Below are 12466 nucleotides of genomic sequence, written 5' to 3'. Positions count from 1 at the left end.
GCTCAAGTACTCCGACATCAAACACTCCTCGACGAGCCGCGCGCTAAGACCGTCAAGCAAACCACAATCCTCTATGGGACTACGACTCTCAAGAACATGTTCGCGCACAAGAACATCGACACCATCAAAACCAAGCTACTTTCGCCCAAGCACAAGAACGGTAACACCTACGCCAACAAGTAGAGGAAGAGCGAGCGCGACAACACCAAGATGCACAAGATTCCGAGGCACAACGTCAACAACAACAACAACAACAACAACAACAACGAGAAGCTCAGGCACTTGAGGCGCAATGTGTCCTCCAAGATTCAAGTCGAGCCGTAGCCACACGCAACCGACAAGCTCGTGGGAAACAAGAAGCACTTCACGAAGAAGTTCAAGAGAGGATTTATCAATCAAGAGCGCATCATCAAGTTCCTCAACCTCCTCCACAAGCTCGACAAGAACATGAAGTTCACCAAGAGCAAGAAGACAATGGAAATCCTCCAAGACAAGAGCAACATGAGGAAGACAACCCTCCTCGCCACGGACGTCATCATTGATGACCCCAACAAAATGAAGAGCAACGCTACGGCAAACTAAAGTTCACCATGCCCAAGTTTTCCGGAAGCAATGATCCCGAAGAGTACCTTTCATGGGCATTGAAGGTCGACAAAATCTTTCATTTACACAACTATGAGGAAGAGAAGAAGATCGTGATGGCATCCCTTGAGTTCCAAGACTACATCCTCATTTGGTGGGAACAAGTCATTGAGCGCTGTGAGGCAAGAGGTGAACCACCCATCACTACTTGCGCGCAAATGAAGGATGTCATGAGAGCACGTTTTGTGCCAACATACTACAACCGCGACCTCTTCAAGAAACTCAAACTTCTCAAACAAGGAACAAAGAGCGCTGAAGAATACCACAAAGAAATGGAGATTGCCATGACAAGGGCGAATGTCACAGAAGATGATGAGCAAACTATGGCATGTTTATCGAATGGACTCAATCATCCTATCAAGAAGATCGCCGACTTCCAACCATACTCGAACCTCATTGAGCTAGTGCATCAAGCTACCAAGGCGGAATGACAAGTGCAAGATGATTTCAAGTATGCCAAGTACTCTTCCAAGAACTACGGCTTTTCCAACACCCAAGCTTCAATGACTCCAACACCTGCTACCTCAACGAAGCCTTCTACAAGCAACGACGACAAGTCAAGTTACAAGAAAACTTCGACAACCTCAAGTCGTCCTCCTACTACAAGCAACATCAAGCGAAGAGCTTCATCATCATCTATCCCAACCGATGAGACCATCAAGACAAGTTCCTTCAAATGCTTCACATGCGGCGGCCGAGGCCACAAGTCCTTTGAGTGTACCAACAAGCGCACCATGATCTTCAATGATGATGGTACATATGACTCCATGAGTGAAGAGGAAATGGAAGCCCTTGAGCAAGTGGTCGTGCACCGGCAAGTGAACGAAGATGAATATAATCAAGTCTTTTGTGACGAAGATCTGAGCCCCACTCTCATTGTCTCCAAGGTCTTGACTCTTCAACATCAACAAGAAAAATACCAAAGATGCCATATCTTTCATACCAAGGCCGGCATCAATGGAAGGTCCGTGAAGGTCATCATCGATGGAGGGAGTTTCCATAACTTAGCAAGTGAAGAACTATGCTCCAAGCTCCAATTGTTCAAGATGAAGCACCCACATCCCTACAAAGTTCAATGGCTAAGCGACTCCGGCACTATACAAGTCGAGCACATGGTCCAAGTCTCCTTCAAAATCATAGCATGCGAAGACACTTTGGAGCGTGATGTTGTTCCTATGTTCGTTTGCCACCTACTTCTTAGACGTCCATGGCAATTTGTCCGAGGCGTCATCCACAACGGACGAACCAATCACTATAGCTGCAAAATGAAGGGAAAGGAGTATGTGCTACGCCCTATGTCTCCAAGCCATGTGATCGCCGACAAGCAAGCCACCCATCGTGGAGAGAATAGTGAGAGAGCGAACCACCACTAGTGTGCGTCGGTGCTAAACAAACATTTTAACCCCTTTCCGCAACAACATTTGGAACTGGCGCCAAGTCAGTGTGGGCGATAGGGGGGTCCTTCCCACACGACCCAGAAACCGTCGGGGATATGCCCTCCTGGCACACATGCTCGACAAAATGAGGACGTGTGCGACCGCCGAGCGCTCAAATACAGAAATACATACAGTAGAGCTAAAAAATACAATTATACAACAAAATTGTTTCCGGTCGCAAGTACATCCCACACAGTCAGTCCCATCTAAACGTTTCTGTTCGTATGTACATCCCACATAGTCGCTCCAAGGAAAATGTTTCCGTTCACAGGTACATCACACACAATTTTTCCTATTAAATCGTTTGTGATAGCATTGCCATTGCACACGATATTAATAATTTTATCGTTTGCATTATTGAATGCATCACACATGGTGCGTAGAAGAAATTGTGTGGCAAAGGTTGTCCATCACACACACTTTTTATGTGGTAAAAGTTTGCGGAAGGTGGCCTAACGCAAACAGTTTTCAAGAGAAAGTCGTGTGTGCAGTGGAGATTGATCGCACATGTAGTGGATCCTACAAACATTTCTGATATCCACGTTTATCGCCGACATTTCACTTTCACAAACTGTGTGCAGTGTAATCCCTAATTAATCCCTAATTTAAAAATCACATGTTTTGAATTTGAAAGTAGGCAATCACTTATTTCATATCCAACCATGTTTATTACAAATATAGGTTCAACCATGAATCCATAATTCGATGCACAGGTACATATACTTAAGAAGTATAGAAGCACCAAGTAAAGAATGATGAACCACATTTGTACTAAAGACTATAAAGAGAGAGGCAAAAGACATTCTGGTTGTTGGAGAAGGTGAAGCGGAATGCCCATATTGTGCCCTCCTCCATGCGTAATGCGTGCACCACTCTAGGCCAACCCCTTATGATGGCTGCCCATCCATCCTTCACTGTCTTCATTAGGGCTTCTCGATGCTCATTGTAGTCTAGATGAAATACTTTAACCTTCATTGTGTGTCCACCAATCATGTACTTTGCGAGGTAATCTTGAGTGAACTGCTTTGGGAACCAGTGGGAACGAAAAAGATTTAGACATTGTAGTCTAACAACTCATTATGGGCAGTAAAAAGAGAAGGCTGCAGAGTTTGTAGTTACCATCCTACAACTCACTGTTGTGTTGGATAGAGCATAAACAAATAATTTGCTTGCCACAATTCATATCATTTTGCTAATAATCCTTATCACTTTCCCCACTTGATGCTTGTTCATCAACACCTCATTGCCCCATACGCAAAAAGGGTCGATGTGTGGATCCTTGCCAAGGGCATATGTACCTACAAGAAACAAGTCAATATTAGAAGATAACTAGTGTCCATGCCTAGATCTATATGCACTACATTATGGAATGACGGGGGGAGTACAAGCCGAGGGATGAAGCTAACCTCGGCGGAAAATGGTGGCCACTCCCATTGTTGTCCTGCATAAGTAGTGGAAAGGCATGATAAGTATAGCAATCTTAACATCAAACAAATATAGCAAAGGTAAACAACATCATCTCCAAATGATAGCTTGATTGTGTTGGTTTCAGCATGTTGTTAAAGTAGATATAAAATGGAAGGCAATGTTACCGACAGCAGGCTTAACAACCATCAAATATTGCAATTCAAACTAGTATTGTTGAAAATGAATAGAACGTAGGTAATATTTAAAAATCACACTGGATAAATGTGTAAAACTGAAATAAAGGGCACGTGTTAACTACACCAGGAATAATTGGAACCAAATATAGCCGTTCAAACTGGTATTGATGTAGTCGAGTGGCACAGTTCTGACTTGCACATAATGAACAACACATTGTGAATGACTGAAATAAACAAGGCATAAATGACCAGTATAACAACCAAATATAGCCATTGAATACTGGACATAGTCTCACTTCAACCAACCTAACAAGCAAATACAGATAAACAGGGCATATGCTTGAAAACTAGACAAATGCTCACTGCAACCAACCTAACAAGCAGATAAAGATAAACAAGGCATCTGCTTGATAACTTGAGAAATGCTAAAAAAGCAACCTAACAACCAAATACAGATGAATAAGGCATCTGCTTGATAACTGGACAAATGCTAAAAAACCAACCTAACAACCAAATACAGATAAACAAGGCATCTGCTTGATAACTGGACAAATGCTCACTGCAACCAAACTAAGAACCAAATACAGATAAACAAGGCATCTACTCGATAACTGGAAAAATGCCCACTCCAACCAATCTAACAACCAAATACAGATAAACAAGGCATCTACTCACTATAAACAACCAAATATAGCCATTCGTGAAATTGAAGTGGACAATTCATACTTAAACATCAGATAGACCTATTGAACTATACATTTTTTCATAACTGAAATAATTAAACACGACACAACTAAAGCACCACACGACAAATGCTACTACAACAAAGGGTATGGGTTGGCATGCTAGAAAAGTTAAGATTTGCTGAATGTTGCCTAACATTTCATGGACGGGATCCTTCCAGTTGGAAGAGCATAGACCCATGGTGCACTCTCTGATGTCATAGATGGGTCGTTTCACCTTGGAAGAACCTTCGTGGGTGCCCTCCTCGTGGTCGTGGTTTATGAGATCTGACTTGGCAATTGAGGATCCCAAGCCACCGCCGTAGAACGTGTCCTTCAAAAATGACAAAATGGGCTCGATAGCGTATAAAGCTCACAAATCCTTGACCGCTTGGTGGAGGAGATCAGTGGCAGGGCCGTCGAATAGATCGACGGCAGTTGAACCAGAGGGGTTGGGGATGGACCACTTAACCTGTGACATGGCCCGCGTGAAGCCGTCAGTGTGGACGAGCTTCATGTCGTAGCCAGCTTTCTCGGGATACAATAATACGCTAGCCCACTGACATGAAGCCTTCAGCATGGCAAAGTAGTCAACGTCTTCGCTGGCTTCCGTGACGATGATAAACCTCGCCAACATTCGCCAGAGAGGCCATGATAAACCTCTTCTTGGCCGAATACTCGTCGGGCTCCCCGGGATACGTGGTCGAGCTTAGGCTGCGACATTCTGGAGCAGGGGATGTGGATCATGCGGGGTGGGACACCGCAGGCCTCATCTAAAAACTCAGGGGGAGTGGGGTGACGGTATGGGAATCGCTAGGTAACCCGAACTTTATTATATAAGCTAGGAGGAACGGGCAGACCGGCAGGGGTTGGCGGCGGCACCTGTGGCCGCCGTGAGCTAGGGTTCGAGGGGGGAGGGGGCAGGTGGGGGACTGTGGAAGGGGGGCGGTGTTTGAGAATACGCCACGGTTACTGAAATTTTAGTAATGGTGGGTGGAGATGGTGGTGGACGAGGGAGGGCGACGGTTCAAATGCCTCGGCTACTGCAATTTTACTATAATTAAGGTCAGTGCTGGAGGAGTGTGGGCGACGGTTGAAGTACGGCATCTACTAAATTTTGGGTAAAGGAATTGATGCGAGGCGGGAGTGCCCAAGGTCGCGCACGGTCCAATAACAATAAACGTGTACGATAATAAGGAAAAGTGGCGTGGATCTACCGATTTTGCAACGCTCAAGGTGGGTAGTTTGTTTTTTATATTTCTAGCTAGCTGGTCTATCGCACACGGTTCGTCCTAATTTCCAAATAAACTTACCCGCCTTTAGCTTGCACCGGTGGTGGTTTTACAGCGCACTTGCATCGCACACGGTGAAGCCAGTACCTCCACCCTTTGCTCTCGCGCTTGTGCGGTCGTGGTGATTTCAGCGCACTTGCATCACACACGGTTGAGACAGTACCTCCACCTTAATTTGCTCACGCTTGCGTAGGCATGGTGATTCACATCGCACTTGTATCGCACTCGGTTAAGATATTATACCCCGTGTCTGTTGAGGGTCATCAGAGTCTTTGCAGCAAAAAATAACGTTAGAGAGGGTCAAAAGACAGTCCAACCAGCATGTGGCCCAAATATATATGAGTGAAAAGGGTGGTCTGTGATATTCAAAATTCCAATGCACAACTTTGACCTCGCGGGCCCATGGTTAGGTGCGTCATTGAAGATCGATGAGAGGGGCCAGAAGTCAAGAACCACCTGGAAGTGGCCAAATATATGGACGAATATTGGGGATGTTTTAAACTTTAAATACAGAATACATAACTTTGGTGGCACCTGCCTCGCAAACCTGAAAGTATCCTAACAACCACCTAGCTAGGATATATATAATGACATAATGTCGTACCTAGCTAGGATGCTTGGCCCACCACCTCCCACTTCGTGTTAGTGGGGTGGGTGCACGTAATGATCGATACTTTGGTCATACATGCATGTCGACATGACCTACTATAAGATGGACCAATGAATCTATCGTTTGGTCAAATGTCAGTTGTTGTTGTTGATAAACCACTTGGGCCAATAGATTGAACCACCATAAAAATCGCACGAGAGGGACCACAAAACCAGCACCTCTTGCATGCGACCCAAAATGATGTATGTTGGGAAGGGGTGATGTGTGTTTTCAATATAGAATAATGCACAATTTAGATGTGGTGCCTACCTCTTGATACAGGCAAGGTAGTTAAGGATGAGATACGTAGGGTTTGATGTAGGTCGAACCCAGCAATCCGAGCATCTGGGAGGGAATCCTGACAACACATGAGCTCGAGCTTTGGTTGACTGACATTTGACGGTGATCGGCCCTAACACGAACTAGGAGGAATCCATTCATGGCAAACACATACTGCTCATTATTGGTCAAAGGGATGATATATATACACTCGGGGAGCCCACAGATATCCGTGTCATCACAAAAAACCGCACAAGGGAGACGTGGACGATTAGAAGACCCCGTATACACTGCATGCAGCCCGAAGATATGTATGGGTATGATGGTGTATGATGTGTTTAAATACCAAATGCACAACTTCGATGGGCCACCAACTACATTACAAACCGAACACCGTACCCGACTCCAAGCCTGGTTCAATATGTATGATGTAAGTTTCCCCACTTCGAGGCGGCGGGGGGGGGGGGGGGAGTCATCCCACGCATGCGCTCAAACTTTATTTTGTCTAGCATGGGACACACACACACATGCGCGCGTGCACACACACACACACACACACATATATATATATACATCTATAGACCTATATAGTGTGCGAATAACTTTGAAAGTTGCTCGTTGGATGAAGCCAATCCGATGGTACAGAGATGCCAAATCCGAGCACTACTGGCCGTTGGATATCATCTACATTCCACCAGATTCTGCCACATGTACAATCTAGAAGACTCCATGGTTGAACTTAAGCATAATGCACAAACCTCAAAACACAAGCACTTCTCATTTGTTCTCTAGAATCTTCCATATCTTAATTGCCCAAACTATTTTTTCTAAATGAATTGACACTTTTTGTTTTTACCTTTACATTGCACAATTCCATGAATCTTAAAATAGATTTTTTTATAAATCTAATTCATTTTGGATGAGATGAACTATAATAATTAAACGAACATCTACATCATGCATATCTAGGAGAAGAGGCGGGAAACCGATGAGAGGAGTGGCGAGAAACGGTAGTCTGTTTTGAATGAAAACCAAGTAGAGAAGGAAGCGTGAGCTACACGACGCATGCGCACAGTGTTACCCATGTACTGAATGTGCTGCCGAAAGGGCTCAGGGTTGCCGTTCGATCTGGGAGCATCCAACGGTGCACACATACGATCCGTGGGGTTTGGGTTCTGGCCAGTCAGAATGCACGACTCAGATCGCGCGCGCAGCGGGGGGGGGGGGGTATCATACGGAAACCAACATTCGGTGGAAACCGGTGAAAACCACGAGAAAAAGATGTTTTCAAGTTTCAAAAAAATTTGAAAAAAATGCAGGATGTTAAGAGGATGATATTTTATTGCCACACAAAATTTCAAGTCGAAACACATTACGAGATGTGAGCTATGAAAAAGACAAAATCATCATTGAATAGTGCAAAATAGTAATGTCACTATTTAGGGTTGAATTTGTCTTTTTCATAGCTCACATCTCGTAATATTTTTCAACTTAAAATTTTGTGTCGCCATAAAACATCACCTTCTTAACATCCCATATTTTTTCCAGATTTTTATGGAACTTTAAAATATGGTTTCCATGAAGTTTTCATTGAATATCGGCTTTCGTGAGTCAACCGTGTGCTATTTGAAAACATTTCGTGAGAAGAATATCGGTTTTTTAATCCCCGTAAATCCAAAACTAAGCCAAAAATTGTGAAACCTGCCATGGTGTCACGACATGGCACTTATATGTCGAGGAATTTTTTTCGTCCATTGTGGTGCAAGTTTTATTACAAGCCTCTTACAAACCGGAGCTTCTCTCAAAGAAGCCTCGTGGTTCCGATAAGGAAACATGTCCCCCTTGTGGGCGAAACGTAATCACTGCCTGTTTTTGCCTTGTATTTTCTTCTATGGGCAACATGGAACGATAGAATATCCATGCTGAAATTTAAACTTATTCAGGGTCTTTTGGCCTTTTTATACACTAATTGAGTTTCCTAGGCATTTAATGTCCATAATTCAAATCTAAACTACAAATACATGCTCCAGTTCACCAAAATGGCTAGAAAAATTATACATGTGTCATTGGGTGCATGTTTAGGTCCCATGCCAGGAATGGGAACGAATTACAACCGTACCGGTGTCATGGGTCATCCTCAAACATTTCGAATCTCGGTTTTTAAGTCCCCATAAATCTTAAACTCACCAGAAAGTCATCAAAGGTGGCATGGTGTCACGTCATGGCACATATATGTCATGGTAAAAACATTGTCCAATTTGGGCCAAGCTTTATTACAAACCTCTTACAAAAACTAGAGCTTCTCTCAAAGAAGCCTCGTGGTTCCGATAGGGAAACGTGTTCCCCTTGTGAGCGAAATGTAATCACTGCCTCTTTTCGCCATGTATTTTCTTCCACGGACAACATGGAACGACATGATATCCGTGCTGAAATTTAAACTTATTCACTAATTGAGTTTCCTAGGCATTTAATGCCCATAATTAAAATCTGAACTACAAATACATGCTCTAGTTCACCAAAATGGATAGAAAAATTATACATGTGTCATTGGGTGCATGTTTAGGTCTCATGCCAGGAATGGGAACGAATTACAACCGTACCGGTGTCCTGTCTCATCCTCAAACATTTTGAATCTCGGTTTTTAAGTCCCCATAAATCCTGAACTCACTAGAAAGTCATCAAAGGTGGCATGGTGTCACGTCATGGCACATATATGTCGTGGTAAAAACATTGCCAACTTGGACCAAGCTTTATTACAAACCTCTTACAAACCGAAGCCTGTCGCAAGAACCCTCGTGGTTTCGATAGGGAAACGTGTCCCCTTGTGGGCCAAACGATAATCACTCCCTCTTCTAGCGTCGTATTTTCTTCTACACGCAACACGGAACAACTAGAGATTCGCACTAAACTTTGAAATTATTCAGGGTTCGTTTGACCTTTTTTATTCATTAACTGAGTTTTCTAGGCATTTAATGTCCATAATTCAAATCCGAACTACAAATAATGCTCCAGTGCACCAAAATGGCTAAAAAATGTACATGTTTCCTTGGGGTGCATGTTTAGGTCCCATGGAACGAATGGGAACGAATTCAACCGTCTTGCCATCCTGGCTTGGCCACAAACATTGCGAATATCGGTTTTTAAATCTCTTTAAATACAAAACTCACCAGGAAATCATGAAACTTGGCATGGTGCCACTACATGGTACATATGATTGTCCAATTTGGGCGAAGATATATTACAAGCCTTTTACAAACCGGAGCCCGTCGCCACCCTCGTGGTTCCGGTAGGGAAACATGCCCCTCTTGTGGGTGAAACGATAATCGCTTCCTCTTCTCGCCTTGAGCTTTGTTTTCTATAGGCAACATAGAATAACATGAGTGTCGGGCTGAAATTTGAAACTGTTCAGGGTTCATTTGGCCATTGTATATATATTAATAATTACTATGTTTTCTATGCATTTAATGTAGTCCATAATTCAAATTTGAACTACAACCACATGCTCCAGTGAAGCAAAGTGGGTGGGAAATTGTACATGTGTCATTGGGTGCATGTTTAGGTCTCGTTTAAGGAATGGGAATGAATTACAAACTTGTCGTCGTCCTGAAACATTGAGAATGTCGGTTTTTAAATCCCAGTAAATCAAAAAGTCGACCAAAAAACATGAAACTTGGCATGGTTTCATGACATGTCACATATATGCCGTGGTAAAAAAACTCCAGTTTGAGAAGAGGCGCACACATTAGTAGCCAATGAAGTCCTTTTTGAAACAGAAAATTGACACGTTAATATCGCAAACTGTTGTATTATATTAACCGTTTTGAAATTTAACCATACTCGGTGCCGTGCGTGTAGCTGTTTGATTATACGGGACGAGTGTGAGAAGTCTGCCGTGCAGGCTCGACGGGACGCGTACAAGCACTCCGCTGCGCAGGCTCGATAGGACGCGTGCATCCTGTCCACCTCGCAGGCTCGACGGGACACGTGCGAGTAGCAAGGCCGCGCATGCTCACCGGGAAGCGAGCTCTTTGACCTCCATACACCAGCTGCCGCCCGCCTTGCTCACAACTTCTCCATTAATGGGTTAATTAAAGCACCTGGATGGAGGGTGTTTGCCTATGGTCCCATGGCAGCATTTGCTTTGTTCGTGTTTTCAACTCGTATTCCGCCCTAATTTAAATTGCCACATAGGGCAACGGACAATACAACCACAAATAAAAGGGCAACGGATAACACGATGACAAATTTACAATGGCGCACGTAATAATTGTCTTACATATTCGAGATAATTTAAACTGCCACATGCGGCAAAGCCCGGAAGACATGGGGGCAAGAGAAGAAGGAAATTGCAGACAACAATCTGGGTCGCTACTGTCTCTACTCATCGATAGATCGTCAGGCGGCGAAATCCTCCAGCTCCTTCTTCAATTCCTCACGACTTTCCTTGAAGGCAGCCACTGATTCCTCCACCTCCTGCCCGCGCTCCATCCGGAGCTTCCTCAAACCAGCCATCAGTTCCTCGACGACCGCTTTCAGCGTCATCTCCGAGGCACTGCTCTGCTCATGCAGCATCTTCCAGCCGGCGGCCTCCTCCTCCTCCTTCTCGGCGACCAACTTGAGGAGCTTCGCATTGTCACCCATGAGTTGCTCGACGAGGCCAGTCGCCTTGTCAACCGAGGCATCGCTGATCTTGAGCAGCTTCATCAAGCCGTCGACCAGCTCCTGCTGCATAGTGACTCCAACGAGAATGTCGTCGTCGCCGACAAAGGACTTTAGGAATGCCGGATCGTCGTGATGGCCGACGCCGCGAATGCGCTTGTGAGAGCCCTCGCTTGCTCGTGAGAGCTCGTTCGAGGGCTCCGTGGCGCACTGGGACATCTCTGCTACGGCTGCGGCTTCGCGGCGGGACCTCTCTAGTGCTTCCGCGGCCTTGGTCTTTGCTGCCTGGTTATATGTCCACCCTAAACTCCTCCTACCGGTCATGGCAGAACGACTTGACAGAAAAACCAGTTTTTTGGGTGATGAAGAGAGGAACTTTGAAGTAATTTTTGAGTGGGTAGTTTTTATAGCCCGGTGCTAAGTGTGAACACATATTAGTTTGATAAGTGTGAACAGATTTGCAATTACTTATTGTGTTGTAATCAGCAATGTGATGAGAAACAAGTCAACATTTATTGATGGCAGAAGGTTGACCACGTAGTTGGTCGCCGTTGAGGCGGCCGCGGCACGCTCCGCTCTGGCGTCCCTATGCGCGCTCTGCTCGCCGTTGAGGCAAAGTTACAATCGCAACGGTTAATAATTCTTAATAATTGTCTTACATATTCAGGATAATTTAAAATGCCAAATGCGGCAAGGCCCAAAACACTCACGACATACATATGCATACAATTATAATAAAATATAAGCTAAAAGGCCGAGCTGGCGGCCTTCCGACGATGGTCTTCTCGGACTCCATGATCAACATAGCACCCTTGCGGCCATTCACTCCGAGTGTCCAGACCCGCCTCCGCCTACGGAGCTGCTGGCGCTGGAAGGATCTTGGGGCTGCTGGGCCTCTTCCAGAAGAGCATGATAGCATGCAATCGCACGCATGACAACTCCGCGGAACCGCTCCATTTCCATGTCTCTGGCCTAGTACCAAATTCCGTCGATCACCTGCATCCTCAAGATATCGCGTTGGCGATGTTCTACTTCGTCGGGGATGTCAACTCCGCCAAGGATGCGCTCGAGCCTGGCCACCGCATCATCGGGATCGAGGTTGACACGGCCGCCGTGGGCAATGATGAAGCCGCAAGCTGCCTTTGTCTTGACTGAATCGCAGAGGTCCTCTGCCCATTCCTTG

At 45.0% G+C, this 12466-nt stretch overlaps 1 pseudogene; it reads left to right on the top strand.

Annotated features, from left to right (window-relative positions):
- Positions 1-590: 590 nt before the first annotated feature.
- Positions 591-1911, top strand: LOC147990814 (uncharacterized; annotated as a pseudogene).
- Positions 1912-12466: the final 10555 nt, after the last annotated feature.

Source organism: Triticum urartu, chromosome 1A (assembly GCF_056163025.1).
Source record: "Triticum urartu cultivar PI428250 chromosome 1A, HENAU_Tu73, whole genome shotgun sequence".
NCBI lineage: Eukaryota > Viridiplantae > Streptophyta > Magnoliopsida > Poales > Poaceae > Triticum > Triticum urartu.
The sequence above is the reverse complement of the archived record's forward strand: the minus strand, read 5'-3'. Positions and strand labels throughout refer to the sequence as shown.